The following is a 16,686-nucleotide window of genomic DNA, read 5'->3' as shown; positions in this document are numbered from 1 at the left end:
GTCAGGAAGATTTGAACTATAGTATCAAAATCAGCACTACTAGTATTCTATTTTATTTATTATCCTCGTTCTTCAAATTTTATAAGGCAGCTTGGTACCTGGCACTAAGTTATTTCTTAAAATATGCTTGGCCCATTCTTGTTTGAAGGTTTCCTTTAGATTGTAGGCTTTGAAAGACCTTGAGAATTAATCTTTAAGTTGTGGGCTTAGAAAGACTTTGAGTATAATCTCTAAAAGAACTGAATGAAGTAGGTATCATTTATGGGCAGGGAGGAAATTAAGGCTCAAGAGAGATGAAGGAACTTGCCCAAGGTTACCCAGGGCGAGATATGAACTTAGGTTGGTCTGACTCTGAAGAGCGCCTTCTTCCCACTCCCTGGGATGCCTTCTGTGTGCATGCATGTGTGTACACACACACAGTTCACTCTATAATTAAAATAAAATTTTAGTGAGTGAAGAATAAAGATTTCCTTTGGTTGCCACTGAAGACATCTGATGACCATTCACTTTCTAGTTGCTATCTCTAAAGCAGCAATATGATGCCACCTTCATCCTTTAATTTAAGAGGTTTCATAAAAGAAAAATGTAATGTCAGATTTTTCCCCCTGAAATACCTTGATGGCATAAAACTAAGAGCAAACAACTAAAAAAATATAGCTCAAAAACGTTACATTTTGACCAAGTAACGTTTACCACTTCCATGAGAATGGTAGAAAATTGGTAATGAAATAGGATTTCCATTTCAAAACTTCAAAGAATTTTCAAAATGTATTTTGAAACAGAAGCAATATGTTTTCTCCAATATATCATCTGTTCTCATTAATTTCTCCATCATTTATATAACTAAAACACTCTGTCCATGGTTCTGTTATTATTTGTCTTCTCCATTAGACTGTAAGGTCTTCCAACAAAAGGATCATATGCTAATCATATCCAGTAAAATTCTTGCTCATAGAAAGTAATGACTACGTTTATAAAACTATGAATTCGTACAGCTAAATATCAGGAAAACAATCAAGAAGTCTGAAGTATTTACTCTCTGCTTTTTTTTTTTGTGAGGAAGATCAGCCCTGAGCTAACATCCGATGCCAATCCTCCTCTTTTTTTTTTGCTGAGGAAGACTGGCCCTGGGCTAACATCCATGCCCATCTTCCTCCACTTTATATGGGACGCCGCCACAGCATGGTTTGACAAGCGGTGTGTTAGTGTGCGCCTGGGATCCAAACCTGTGAACCCCGGGCCGCCGCAGCGGAGCGCGTGCACTTAACTGCTACGCGACCGGGCCGGCCTGTCTCTCTCTGCTTTTTTTTAATCCAAAGAAATACGGTATTGTACAAGTCACAGTAAATGCTCTTTAAAGATATAAATTTTTAAAAGTCAAAAGTTTTAAGGTAAGTCATATGATAAGAATGGCATTCTTTTCTAGTGTGAAAACAGTTAAATACTGTAGTTTAGTTCAATTAATTTTCAGAAAATATTCCTAACAATATGAATCTGACAAATTGAAATGGTTGGAGGGCACAAACTACTCTTCTCTCACTCAGCCTGCATGAGAAGAGATCTTTTAGTAAACACTCCTGCTCTCTTATCCTACCCTCCCCTCCCCAGGGAGGCAGAATGTTACCTGGATGGTGAGGAATTGGGTCTCTTTTTTCCTTTCCTCTTTCCCTGGACGAGTAGGAAACAGTGACCTGAGTAAGCAGATCTCTTTTGCAGATGCAAACTGCCCTTGGAATGGGATAGTTCAGGGTAGACTTAAGTGGAGGTGCAGTTGGTGGGAGAGGAATTAGCAAGTCTAATTTGACTCTCTCACAAAGCTGCTTTCCCTAGCCCTTACTGTAATAAAGCGGCTATTCTGAATCCTCACATTCTCAACTGGTTCGAAACTCCAGTGGGGAAAAGAGATGTTATTTATTGGAATCCCCAAAGGCCCCAACAGAAATGCAATGAAATCCCCAGAAAGCCACTATTTCTTTTTTTTTTTGTGAGGAAGATCAGCCCTGAGCTAACATCCATGCTAATCCTCCTCTTTTTGCTGAGAAAGACCAGCTCTGAGCTAACATCTATTGCCAATCCTCTTCCTTTTTTTCCTTCCCCAAAGCCCCAGTGGATAGTTGTAGGTCATAGCTGCACATCCTTCTAGTTGCTGTATGTGGGACGCGGCCTCAGCATGGCCGGAGAAGCGGTGCGTCCGTGCGCCCCCGGGATCCGAACCCGGGCCGCCAGCAGCGGAGTGCGTGCACTTAACTGCTAAGCCACTGGGCTGGCCCAGAAAGCCACTATTTCTATGGAAAGGTCACAGATAAAAGTGGACTAAAACACTACTTGCATACTCAAACACCAATAACTTCTTTTGTATACATAAATGGATTTTTCTTGAACATCCCCCATTAACTAGTTTATCTCATTTTGAGTATTTAAGGGTTATGGTGGTCTTTAACATTTTTTCCTTTAAATTTCTTAAATAAAATCATCTGTTTACTCATTTAACACTTAACAAACCTGATCCAATTCCCATGTCAACTGTATATATTTCTGTTTAATTTCTAAAAATTGATTTACTTTTATTAGAAGTAACATTCTCCAATATTCAACACTCCAGGTAACACTCCTGAAAATTTTATCAATGTAGAATCTAAGAAATATAATTTCACTTAAATACTCTATTAAATATTGTCAAAAAAAAAACTATACGTATTACAAATATAGCTGAAGCCTCCTGTGTTCTCATTCTTTCCTACATACCCTAATGCAGAGTTTGATTTTTATAAGTCCCATGCATTTTTTTTTTTTCTGAAGATGATTCGCCCTGAGCTAACATCTGTTGCCAACCTTCCTCTTTTTTTCTGTGCACCACAGCTTCAGCATGGCCGCTGACAGACAAGTGGTTTGGTTCCCTGCCCAGGAACTGAACCAGGGCTGCTGAAGCGGAGCGTGCCGAACCTTAACCAGTAGGCCATTGGGGTTGGCCTGTGCACGTTTTTGTATCTCCGTGTTTATGTGTCTACAAAAATATACAGTATTGTTCTGTAACTTTAAAATCTTTTACCAATTGTAGAAATAGATCACTATTTATTCACTATCCTTTTGGACAGTTAGTTTGCTCCCACTTTTATTTTTTGTGAGGAAGATCAGCCCTGAGCTAACATCCATGCCAATCCTTTTTTTTTTCGCTGAGGAAGACTGGCCCTGAGCTAACATCCACGCCCATCTTCCTCCACTTTATGTGGGATGCCGCCACAGCATGGCCTGACAAGCGGTGCACTGGTGCACGCCCAGGACCTGAACTGGGGCTGCCAGCAGTGGAGCGGGCGTACTTAGCCGCTATGCCACAGGGCCAGCCCCTGCTCCCACTTTTTAAAATATTCAATAATACTGCTACAAACATTCTTGTACTCTCATTATGCACATGTATGATGATTTCATTTGGGTATGTATCTAGAAGTGTAGTTGCATGTTGTAGGACATGACTATTTTCAACTTTACCAGAGCATGCCAAACGGCTTTCCAAAGTGGTTGTAGCAATTTATCCCTCTAAAGCAAGTTAAGAGTGCTTCTGTTACTCAATCCTTGCTGACACTCGGTCATGTCAAGTAACATACTGTAAAATTCTTTGACAAATGCAGAGTCACGTGACAGCCACCATAACCGAGAACAGTTCCATCACCCCACCAAAAATTCTCTTGTGCTGCTCCTTTGCAGTCAAAACTCATCTCCAATCTTGATTCCTGGCACCCAACGACCTTTCGTGGTACTTTGGTTTTACCTTTCCCAGAACTTCATATAAACAAAATCACACAGCATGTATCTGTCTGGATTCTTTCACGTAGCACGATGCATTTGAGATTCTTCTACGTTACTGCAGGTACCAAAAGTATGTCCCTTTTTATGCTGAATAGATTTTGCTGTATGGACTTAACACAGTTTATTCTTTTAACAGCTGAAGAACATTCGGACCGTTTCCAGTTTTTGGTTATTATGGATAAACCTGCTATAAACATTTATGTACAGTTTTTTTTGTGTAAACATTTTCATTTCTCCTCAGTACCCATCCAGGAGACTGCTGAATCACGAGCCAACTTTATAAGAAACCACCAAGCTGTTTCTCAAAGTGGCTATATCATTTTGCATTCCTGCTAGGAGTGTTATCAGATTTTTAGTTGCTCTACATAGTTCCCAGCACTTGGTATTGTCAAGTTTTTTTAAGTTATAGTTATTCTAATACAGGTATAGTGCTATCTCATTGTGGTTTTAATTTGCATTTTTGTAATGACTAAATCATCTTTGGTGAAGAGTCTGTTCAAATCTTCTGCCCATTTTTAAATTGGGTTGTTTCCTTATTGTTGAGTTTTCAGTACTGGATTAAAAAAGCCTTTTGACCAGTGATTTGCAAATATTTTCTCCCAGTTGGTGGCTTTCCTTTTCACTCAATAGTGTCTTTCACAGAGAAAAAGTTTTGATTTTAATAAAGTTCAATTTCTTTCTTTTATGGATTCTCCTTTGATGTCATATCTAAGAATTCTTTGTCTAACAGAAGGTCATAAAGATTTTCTTCTAAAAGTTTTATAAGTTTATACATACGTTTACGATCTGTTTTGAGTTAATTTTTGTATAAAGTATTACGTATAGGTCAAGGTCCATAAATTTCTTTTTGCATATGGATGTCCAACTGTTCAGCAGCATTTGTTGAAGACTACCTTTTCTCATTGGATTGCCTTTGTATCTCCGTAAAAAAAATCAACTACAGTCATGCATTGCCTAACAATGTTTTGGTCAACAACAGACCGCATATACGATGGTGGACCCATAAAATTATAACAGAGCTGAAAAATTTCTTTTTCAGCTAGGTGTTAGAGTAGGTGTTACTAGGTGTCCCTAGTAACACCGTAGCCATCGTAATGTCATAGTGCAATGCACTACTCACGTGTTTGTAGTGATGCTGGTGTAAACAAACCTACTGTGTTGCCAGCTGTATAAAAGTATAGCATGTACAATTATGTACAGCACATAATACTTGATAATGATAATAAACAACTATGCTACTGGCTTATGTATTTACTATACTATACTTTTTATCATTATTTTAGAATATACTCTACTTATAAAAAAAATTTACTGTAAAAGAGTATGCTGTGTTACTCCAACAGCAGCCTCATATGTCTTGTGTTTACCGCATATCTTGATTGCATCATTCTCTCTGGTGCTTGATTTAATCTCGTGTTGTTTTGTTCATCATGGCTCCTAAGATATAAAGCCCACTGCTAATGTTGCCTGTAAGAGGCCACGTTGAGTGATTGACCTGGAAGTGAAATTGAAAGTGATTAGGTACTACAAAGGTGGAAAATCAGCGATGGTTACTTCTCACCAGTCAGGCATGTCCCATTGCACCATACCTACGATCCTGAAGAACCGGAACAAAGTGACGGAAGCTGTTCAAGGATCTGCTTCATTGCAGGCTATGAGACTAACAAAAATTCAAGAAGGGCCTTTTCTAGACATGGAGAACCTTCTAATGACCTGGATTGAAGACTAGACACAGAACCATACCCCTGTTAGCACCAGGATGATCACAGCCAAAGGAAAAAGTTTGTCTGCGATGTTGAAAGAAAAGGCTGGCCCAACTACGATGCTGAATTCACCGTTAGGCTTGGGTGGTTTAAACGATTCAGAATTGTTATTCACTACATACTGTGAGAGTGAGTGGTGAGTCTGCAAGTGCTGATGTGAAGGCAGCTGAAGCATTTTTGGAAACTCTAGATAAGCTGATTGTGGAGGAAAATTACTTGCCAGAGCAAATATTCAATAAGGATGAAACCTCCCTATTCTGGAAACCAACGCCTGAAGGGACTTGCACTCATAAGGAGGCCAAGTCAGTGCCAGGTTTTGAGGCTTTAAGGACAGGATAATTGCTTGGAGGCAATGTTGCAGGCTACAAATTGAAACCCTTTGTGATCTGGCACAGCGAGAACCCCAGGGCCTTCAAGCATATCAAGCAGCACACAGGAGTACTACAGTGCACGATAGGAGTAATAAGTAGTCGTGGATGACCCAGCTCCTCTTCCAAGATGCTCTCCTGAATTGCTATGCCAGCGAAACGGAGAAGTACTGTTTGGAGAAAACATATCTTTCAAGATTCTGCTTATTGTTGATGATGCTCCTGGACATCTTCCTTTTATTAGTGATCTTCATCTTAATATCAAAGTGGTGTTTCTCCCTCCAAATACCACTTGATCCATTGGTTGGATCAAGGAGTTATAGCAGCTTTAAGGCCTCTACCTGAAGAAAACCTTTGCCCAGGCTATTGCTGCAACTGAGGAAGACACTGAGAAAACACTGATGCAATTCTGGAAGGATTACAACATCTATGACTGCATCAAGAACCTTGCTTGGGCTTGGCATGATGTCACCTAGGACTGTATGAATGGCATCTGGAAGAAGACACTCAAGAGGTTTGTCCATGACCTCAAAAGATTTACCAAGGATGAGGAGATTGCAGAAATCAACAAGGTTGTGGCTGAGATGGCAAACAACTTTAAGCTGAGTGTGGATGAGGATGACATCGAGGAGCTCCTAGAGGTGGTTCCTGAGGGACTGCCTAACGAGGACTTGTTGGAACTGAAACAGGAACACATAGCTGAAGAAGACATAAGAGAAAAGGAAACTGCAGGAGAAGAAAAAGCCCCAAGAAAATTCAGTGAAAGGTTTAGCAGAAGCTTTTGCAGACCTCAACAAGCTCCTTAAAAAGTTTGAAGACATAGACCTCCAACACTGAAAGATTTTCATTACCAGAGAGGAATGTTCATAGTACGTATCTGCTTACAAGCAATTCTATGACGAAATAAAGAAACCACGCAAACCGTCACGAAAAGAGTGACACCTACTCAAGAAAAGTCTCAGGCAGGTCCTTCAGGAGGTATTCCAGAAGAAGGCATTGTTATCATAGATGACAGGTCCATGTGTTCATGCCCCTCAAGACCTTTCTAGGGAGACAAGACGTGGAGGTAGTAGACAGTGATATTGATGATCCTGACCCTGTGCAGGCCTAGGCTAACGTGTGTTTGCCTTAATTTTTAACAAAAAAGTTTAAAAAGTTAAAAACAATAAAAAAATTTTAAAAATAGAAAAAGGCTTGTAGAATAAGGACAAAGAAAGTACTTTTGTACAGCTGTACAATGTGTTTGTGTTTTAAGCTGTTATTAAAAAAGAGTTAAAAAGTTAAAAAAATTAAGGAGTTTATAAACTAAAAAAGTTCTACCAAGCTAATTTATTATGAAAGAAAAATATGTTTTATAAATATAATGTAGCCCAAGCGTATATTGTTTATAAAGTCTACAGTAATGTAATGTCCTAGGCCTTCACACTCACTCACCACTCACTCACTGACTCACTCAGAGCAACTTCCAGTCCTGCAAGCTCCATTCACGGTCAGTGCCCTATACAGGGGTACCATTTTTTATCTTTTATACTGTTACTTTTACTCTAGCTTTTCTATGTTTGGCTACACACATACTTACCTTTGTGTTGCAACTGGCTACAGTATTCAGTAGAGTAACATGCCATACAGGTTTGTAGCCTAGGAGCAATAGGCTACAGCCTACAGCCTAGGTGTGTAGTAGGGTATCCCATCTAAGTTTGCGTAAGTATACCCTATGGTGTTCACACAACAATATCACCGAATGACAATGTCATACCCAGAACGTATCCCAGTCGTTAAGCGACACGACTGTATGCCAAGCTTCCACACATGTGTAGCTCTACTTTTGGATATTTTATTCAGTTTTATTAGTTGTACATCCCAGTGACAACTGCACTCTGTGCAACTACCCCAACTTTACCTTGAAGGATAAGTAACCCCACTTTGTTTATTCAAAATTTTCATGGTTCTTCTGGATCCCTTCCTCTTCTATGTGAACTTTATAATTAGCTTGCCAAGTTCCCCAGAAAGCCCTACTGGGATTTATATTGGAATTATTTTATATACATAGATTAATTAGGGAACAATGAAAATGTTTGTGATATTTAATCTTCTCACCCATGAAAATGATGTCTCTCTCCATTTCTGTAGGCCTTCTTTTCCGTATTTCAACGTAATTTAAAAATTTACTTCCTGGTATCTTAATGATTTGCTTTTATTGTAAATGGTCTTTTAAAAAGTTTTACTTTCAAACTGCTTTTGGCTGTAGTACAGAAAAGCAATTGATTTTATAACTGATTAACTTTTTCTTTTTCTGATCTTGTCGTATTGACCAGGATTTCTGAATACTACCAAATAAAATATAGACTACAGACATCCTTAACTTGTTTCTGAGCTTAAAGGAAATGTTTTTAAGGTTTCACCGTTAATTATGATGTTTGTTTTAGCGTTTACTAGATACTTCTTCATCATGCTGAAGTTGTATCTTCCTATGTTAGAATTACAGAGAGTTTTTTAACAATAGGTTTTAAGTTTTACTGAATATTTTTTCTGCATCTATTGATATATCTGGATTTTCTCCTTTAATTTGTTAATATGGTAAACTATATCATTCAATTTTCTAATATGAAACTATCCAAGAATTCCTAGGATAAACCCATCTTGGTCATGATTTCTAAAAAACTTTGTTTAGTTTTTTGGGTCTTTTTTCCCCCTCCATTTTATAAATAGTCCTGGTTTATAATTCTCTCATGCTATCTATTTAGTTTTGATAGAAATAGGTTGAGGAATGGTCTTTCTTCTTCGGTTTTCTGAAACAGTTTATATAACTTGTTCCTTGAGTATTTGGTAAAATCTAATCTGGTCGGTCTTTCTCAACATATTTTAAAAGTACCAAATCAATTTCATTAATTTGGTAAAGGTTTATTCTTGTTTTCTATTACTTTGATTTAATTTTGGTAAAAAATATATATGTAAATATATATATACACACATACATTATATACTTCAGGAAATTGTCCATTGAGACTGTTTACAAAATTATTAGCAAAAAATTACTCATAATATTCTCTTATGGTCTAAAACACTTTGATTACGGAAAATTCCAAACATGCAAAAGCAGACAAAATGGTACATAAACCCATGTACCCATCCTCTAACTTTAACAATGATCAACTCGGCCAATCTTGCATTATCTATACCCCTCCCCACGTTGGCCTCTCACATATTGAGACAAATCCCAGAGATAACACTTCATGTGTAAATAGTTCCATACGTATTGCTAAAGACCACTTACAAAAATAACATCAATACTATTACCAAACCAAACAAATGAATAATTTTTTTTCTTTTTTTGGATCTTAATTTTTTGTTTATTGCAGTAACGTTGATTTATAACATTGTATACATTTCAGGTGTACATCATTATACTTCTATTTCTGCATGGATTACATCATGTTATCATGTTCACCACTAAATACTAATTACAATCCATCACCACACACACATGCCTAATTACCCCTTTCGCCCTCCTCCTTCCAACCTTCCCCTCTGGTAACCACCAATCAAATCTCTGTTTCTATGTGCTTGTTTGTTGTTTTTATTATCTACTACTTCATGAGTGAAATCATATGGTATTTGAGCTTCTCCCTTGGACTTATTTCACTTTGCATAATACTCTCAATGTCCATCCATGTTGTTACAAATGGCTGGATTTCATCATTGCTTATGGCTGAGTAGTATTCCATTGTGCATATATACCACCTCTTCTTTATCCATTCATCCCTTGATGGGCAGTCAGGGTGCTTCCAAGTCTTGGCTATTGTGAAGAATGCTGCAATGAACACAGGCGTGCATGTATCTTTACGCATTGGTGTTTTCATGTTCTTTGGATAAATACCCAGCAGTGGAATAGCTGGATTGTATGGTAGTTCTAGCTTTAATTTTTTGAGGAATCACCATACTGTTTTCCATAGTGGCTGCACCAGTTTGCACTCCCACCAGCAGTGTATGAGAGTTCCCTCCCCTCCACATTCTCTCCAACACTTGTTGTTTCCTGTCTTGTTAATTATAGCCATTCTGACGGGCGGGAGGTGATACCTCATTGTAGTTTTGATTTGCATTTCCCTGTTAGTTAATGATGTTGAACATCTTTTCATGTGCCTGTTGGCCATCTGTATATCTTCTTTGGAGAAATGTCTGTTCAGGTCTTTTACCCAGTTTTTAATTGGGTTGTTAGTTTTTTTGTTGTTAAGATCCATGAGTTCTTTATATATTTTGGAGATTAACCCCTGATCAGATATATGGTTTGCAAATATCTTCTCCCAATTGTTAGGTTGTCTTTTCGTTTTGTTGACGGTTTCCTTTGCTGTGCAGAAGCTGTTTAGTTTGATGTAGTCTCATTTGTTTATTTTTTCTATTGTTTCTCTTGCCCAGTCAGACACGGTGCTTGAAAATATGTTGCTAAGATGGATGTCGAAGAGCGTACTGCCTATGTTTTCTTCTAGAAGTTTCATAGTTTCAGGTATTACATTCAAGTCTTTAATCCATTTTGAGTTAATTTTTGTGTATGGTGTAACATAAGGGTCCACTTTCATTTCTTTGCATGTGGCTATCCAGTGTTCCCAACACCATTTGTAGAAGAGACTCTCTTTTCTCCATTGTATGTTCTTGGCTCCTTTGTCGAAGATTGGCTGTCCATAGATGTGTGGGTTTATTTCTGGGATTTGGATTCTATTCCATTGATCTGTGTGTCTGTTTTTGTGCCAGTACCATGCTGTTTTGGTTACTATAGCTTTGTAGTATATTTTGATATCAGGGAGTGTGATATCTCCAGCTTTGTTCTTTTTTGTCAGGATTGCTTTACCTATTCGGGGTCTTTTGTTGTTCCATATAAATTTTAGGATTCTTTGCTCTATTTCTGTGAAAAGTGTTGTTGGAACTTTGATAGGGATTGCATTGAATCTATAGATTGCTTTAGGAGTATGGACATCTTAACTATGTTAATTCTTCCAATCCAAGAGCACAGAATATCTTTCCATTTTTTTGTGTCTTCTTCAGTTTCTTTCAGCAATGTTTTATAGTTTTCCGTGTACAGCTCTTTCACCTCTTTGGTTAAGTTTATTCCTAGGTATTTTGTTCTTTTTGTTGCAATTGTAAATGGGATGGTATTCTTAATTTCTCTTTCTGCTACTTCGTTGTTAGTGTATAGAAATGCAACTGATTTTTGTACGTTGATTTTGTATCCTGCAACTTTACCGTATTCCCTTATTACTTCTAAAAGTTTCCTGGTGGATTCTTTAGGGTTTTCTACATATAAAATCATGTCATCTGCAAATAGTGACACTTTCACTTCTTCCTTTCCAATTTGGATCCCTTTTATTTCTTTCTCTTGCCTGATTGCTCTGGCTAGGACTTCCAGTATTATGTTAAATAGGAGTGGTGACAGTGGGCATCCTTGTCTGGTTCCTGTTCTTAGAGGGATAGCTTTCAGTTTTTCACCATTGAGGATGGTATTAGCTGTGGGTTTCTCATATATGGCCTTTATTATGTTGAGGTACTTTCCTTCTATACCCGTTTTATTCAGAGTTTTTATCATAAATGGATGCTGTATCTTGTCAAATGCTTTCTCTGCATCTATTGAGATGATCATGTGATTTTTATACTTCATTTTATCAATGTGGTGTATTACATCGATTGATTTGCGAATGTTGAACCATCCCTGCATACCTGGAATAAATCCCACTTGATCATGGTGTATAATCTTTTAACGTATTGTTGTATGTGATTTGCTAGTATTTTGTTGAGGATTTTTGCATCCATGTTCATCAGTGATATTGGCCTGTAATTTTCTTTTTTCTGTGTTGTCCTTGTCTGGTTTTGGTATCAGGGTAATGTCGGCTTCGTAGAATGAGTTAGGGAGCTTCCCCCACTCCTCAATTTTTTGGAAGAGTTTGAGAAGGATAGGTATTAAGTCTTCTTTGAATGTTTGGTAGAATTCACCAGGGAAGCCGCCTGGTCCTGGGCTTTTATTTTTGGGGAGGTTTTTGATTACTGTTTCGATCTCCTTACTGGTGATTGGTCTATTCAAATTTTCTATTTCTTCTGGATCCAGTTTTGGAAGATTGTATAATTCAAAGAATTTATCCATTTCTTCCATATTGTTGAATTTGTTGGCATATAGCTTTTCATAGTATTCTCTTATAATCTTTTGAATTTCTGAGGTGTCCATTGTAATTTCTCCTCTTTCATTTCTATTTTACTTATTTGAGACTTCTCTCTTTTTTTCTTGTTGAGTCTAGCTAAAGGTTTGTCAATTTTGTTGATCTTTTCAAAGAACCAGCTCTTGGTTGTATTAATTTTTTCTATTATTTTTTTAGTCTCTATTTCACTTATTTCTGCTCTTTTATTATTTTGCTTCTTCTACTGATTTTGGGCTTTGTTTGTTCTTCTCTTTCCAGTTACTTTAGGTGCACTGTTAGATTGTTTATTTGAAATTTTTCTTGTTTATTGAGATAGGCCTGTATTGCTATAAACTTCCCTCTTAGAACCGCTTTTGCTGTATCCCATAAATTCTGGCATGTTGTATTTTCATTTGTCTCCAGGTATTTTTTGATTTCTTCGTTGACCCAATTGTTGTTCAGTAGCATTTTGTTTAATCTCCACATATTTGTGGCTTTTCTGATTTTCTTCCTATAGTTGATTTCTAGTTTCATACTGTTGTGGTCAGAAAAGATGCTTGGTATTATTTCAATCTTCTTAAATTTAGGGAGACTTGTTTTGTGGCCTAATATGTGATCAATCCTGCAGAATGTTCCATGTGCATTTGAAAACAATGTGTCTTCTTCAGTTTTTGGATGGAATGTTCTGTATATATCTACTAGGTCCATCTCTTCTAGTGTGTCATTTAAGGCCAATGTTTCCTTACTGATCTTCTGTTTGGATGATCTATCTGTTCGTGTAAGTGGAGTGTTCAAGTCCCCTACTATTATTGTGTTACTGTCTATTTCTCTTTTTATGTCTGTTAATAATTGCTTTATATATTTAGGTGCTCCTATGTTGGGTGCATAAATATTTACAAGTGTTATATCCCCTTGTTGGATTGTTCCCTTGATCATTATGTAATGCCCTTGTCTCTTTTTAGTTTTTGTTTTAAAGTCTATTTTGTCTGACATAACTTTCTTTTCATTGCTATTTGTGTGAAGTATCTTTTTCCATCCCTTCACTTTCAGTTTGCGAGTGTCTTGAGGTCTGAAGTGTGTCTCTTGTATGCAGCATATATATGGGTCTTGTTTTTTTAACCAATCAGCCACCCCATACCTTTTAATTGGAGCATTTAGACCACTGACATTTAAAGTAGCTATTGATAAGTATGTATTTACTGCAATTTTTTAACTTTCTTTTTTTCCTCAGTGTTTCAGTAGTCCTCTGTTCCTTTCTTCTTCTCTTGCTCTCTTCCCTTGTGGTTTGATGGCTTTCTTTAGTATTATGTTTGGGTTCCTTTCTCTCAGTTTTTTGTGTACTTATTATAGGTTTCTGGTTTGTGATTACTATGGGGTTCATGTACAGAACTGATGGTCTCTTTAGTTTGATCTCTGTCTGAAAGCTCTACTCTTTAACTCCCCTCCTCCCACATTTTATGTTTTTGATATCATATCTAACCTCTTTTTTGTGCATTTGTATCCATTACCCTCTTATCATGGAAATAGAAAATTTTTCCTATTTGTGGTCTTCTCTTTTCCCCTTAAATAAGTCCCTTTAGCATTTTTGCAGTACTGGTTTCTGGGTGACAAACTCCTTTAATTTTTGCTTGTCTGGGAAACTTTTTCTCTCTCCTTCCATTTTGAATGATAACCTTGCTGGGTAGAGTACTCTTGGCTCTAAGTTTTTTCCTTTTAGCACTTTAAATATATCGTGCCCCTCTCTTCTACCCTGTAAGGTTTCTGCTGAGAAGTCAGCTGATAGTCTTATGGGGTTTCCTTTGCACGTAACTTGTCTTTCTCTTGCGGATTTTAGGATTCTCTCTTTATCTTTAATTCCGGACATTTTGATTATCATGTATCTTGGTGTGTGCCTCTTTGGGTTTATCTTGCTTGGTTTTCTCTGTGCTTCCTGTACCTGGATGTCTGTTTCCTTCCTTAGGTTAGGGAAGAGTTCATCTATCATTTCTTCAAATAGATTCTCTGCCCCTTTGTCTCGCTCTTCTCCTTCTGGGACACCTATGACATGGATGTTAGTGCGCTTGTTGTTGTTCCAGAGGGCCCTTAGACTGACCTCACTCTTTTTAATTTGTTTTTCTTTTAGCTGTTCAGCCTTGGTGATTTCTTCTAGTCTTTCGTCCAGCTCGCAGAGCCGTTCTCCTGTACCCTCTACTCTGCTTTTGAGTCCCTCTAGTGAATTTTTCATTTCCAGTATTGTATGCTTCATTTCTGATTGGTTCTTTTTTATATCTTCCATTTCTTTGTTGACGTTCTCACTGAGCTCATCCATTCTTCTCCCAAGATCAGTGAGTATCCTTAACACTCTTTGAACTCTCTGTTGGGTTGCTCATTTCTGTTTCACTTAGTTTCTTTTCTGCGGTTTTGTCCTGTTGCCTTACTTGGATTGTATTCCTTTACCTCCTCATTTTGCCTCTTTCCCTGTGCTTGTGTCTACGTATTAGGTAAGTCAGTTATGTCTCCTGCTCTTGGATAGGTGACCTTATATAAGTGATGCCTTATGAGGCCTGCAATATGCTTCCCTCAGTTCTGAATGTTCCACGAGTGACCCCTATGTGGGCTATTTGTGTTCTTCTGTTGTGGCGTGTTTGCTCTCCCTGTAGGTGCCCAGCGAGGCTGAGCTATGCTCCTGGCCAGCTGTTGTAATGCTCAGCTGCTTGTAGTTGTACTGGGCACTTCAGTCTCTTTATTGGGTATGGGGAGCCCCAGCACAGTTGGCTGCAAGTTCTAATAGGACATTTGTGTTGCAGTATTTCTTTTAAGTGAGTAGGCCCCCAGCGTGGCAGGTTGTTAGGCTCTGGGGCTTATAATTGCTATAAGCCTCCAGGCTTTAGGTCTCTTGTCAGCTCTCTGAGGATTGCAGCTGGGTGGTGCTGGCCCTGCATGGGAGCACCCAATTGTTTCACGCTTTGGAAGGTGGGGCCAACCCCCTATGTGGCTCTTTGAGAAGCACAAGTCTTCTGCAGCTGACAAGCCCCGCCGCCCACAGGTCCACACACACACAGTCAACACAGTCCTGCCCTGTGTGTGTACCCCGACCTCCTGAAGTGGACCCAGTCTTTCCACGGCGGGAGACCCATATATGCCACCACTGCCCCACACTCTCCACCCGCTCCTTGTGCACACCCTGCTCCACTGAAGTGGGCAGTCGCCAGGCTGCAGAGAATCCAGTCACCAATCTATGCAGGTGCAGAGTTGGCTGAGGTCTTGTTTTATGGGGCCAGTCTCTAGGGTGGGCTGCCTGCCTTGGCTGAGCTGGATTAAATTGGTGCTCTAGTGGGTGGGGCAGACCCAGGGCTAGCAGGCCCCAGGGAGAACTCCAATGGTGTCTGCCAGTGTCTGTGTCAGCACCCCCACACCAGGCCACGACAATGGCTGCCACCAATGTCCCAGGCCCTGAAGAGGTCTCATCTCTCACTGAGATGCACTCAGAGCCTATCAGGTGAGTCTCTTTTCACCAAAGCACTGTGCACCTTTCTTTCTGGTGATTTTAGGTTGCTTTCTGAAACAGGTGAATTTGTGCGTGGGTCCTTTAAGAACCAGTTTTAATTTCTTTGTGAGCCAGCTTTTCTGGGGTTACTCCCCAATGTTTTAGTAGCAGGCAAAGTCAGATATTATGCCACTTGTCTAGATTGTGCTGGGTACACAAAATGCCTACAGCAGGAGTGTTCCCTGGCTCAGGGCCCTGCTCCTCCAGGGAGGACTGCATACCTTTGGGCTGCTCCTGGGCGTCCATGAAGCGCTGCGGCTTGTGAAAGGGGCATTTTTTTTCTCTCCAGAAGGGAATTTCTGCCTCTTCCACCTCAATTAGGATTGTCATTTGTTGTAGGAGTTCCTCTTATCCAGTTTTCAGTTCTGTCTCAGGGGTAATTTTTCCACGAGTCGTTGTAAATTGGCTTTGTCCACGGGAGGAGGTGAGTTCAGAGTTTGCTTACGTCGCCATCTTGACTTCTCTGAATAATTTCTTAATATCAAATACTACTTGGTGTTCAGACTTTTAATTGTCTCCTAATGTTCCCCTCCTTTTGTAGTGTTTGAATCCAGAAGTTTACTTGACTTTTACATTTCTTTGAATCTGTAGGTTCCCCTGCTGTTTTCCTGTTGTCATTTGTTTATAGAAGAAACACTCGAGGTTTTTTTTTCTTTTGTTCAGCAGGTCTTCTTCAGAGTTTGTCTCACAATAGTTTTCAATCTCTGCTCTAGTTGATTTACGTATGACCTCTTCCATTTCTAATATTATTTCTTTTTTTCCAGATCAATCTTGCCAGAGGTATGCCTATCATTATTTTTTACAAAGGGCTAACTTTTGGTTTTGTTGATTCTTTCCTTTTGTAACTTTGTTTTTAATTTCATTTATTTCTGCTTTTTTATTGTTATACTTCCTTTGGATTTTTTTGGTCGTTGTAACTTCTTGAGTTGAATCTTAGCTCATTAAATTTAAATGTTTTTCTTTTCGTAAAGGAACTATTTATGCTTATAAATTCCCTCAAAGTACTTTTTGCTGCATCCCACAAGTTTTGGAAGGCAGCATTTTCATTATTATTGAGTTTCAAATGT

General features: G+C 38.6%; 1 protein-coding gene across 3 annotated transcripts in view; it reads right to left on the bottom strand.

The window, feature by feature from the left end:
• NETO2 (neuropilin and tolloid like 2) overlaps positions 1 to 16,686 on the bottom strand; it is a 61,063-nt gene that overhangs the window by 21,446 nt on the left and 22,931 nt on the right. The gene's annotated exons all lie outside the window — the stretch shown is intronic.

The sequence above is a fragment of the Ceratotherium simum genome, chromosome 30, assembly GCF_057802395.1.
Source record: "Ceratotherium simum simum isolate JZ-2026a chromosome 30, ASM5780239v1, whole genome shotgun sequence".
Taxonomy (NCBI): Eukaryota; Metazoa; Chordata; class Mammalia; order Perissodactyla; family Rhinocerotidae; genus Ceratotherium; species Ceratotherium simum.
Note: the sequence above shows the minus strand (reverse complement) of the source record. Positions and strands in the feature narration are given on the sequence as shown.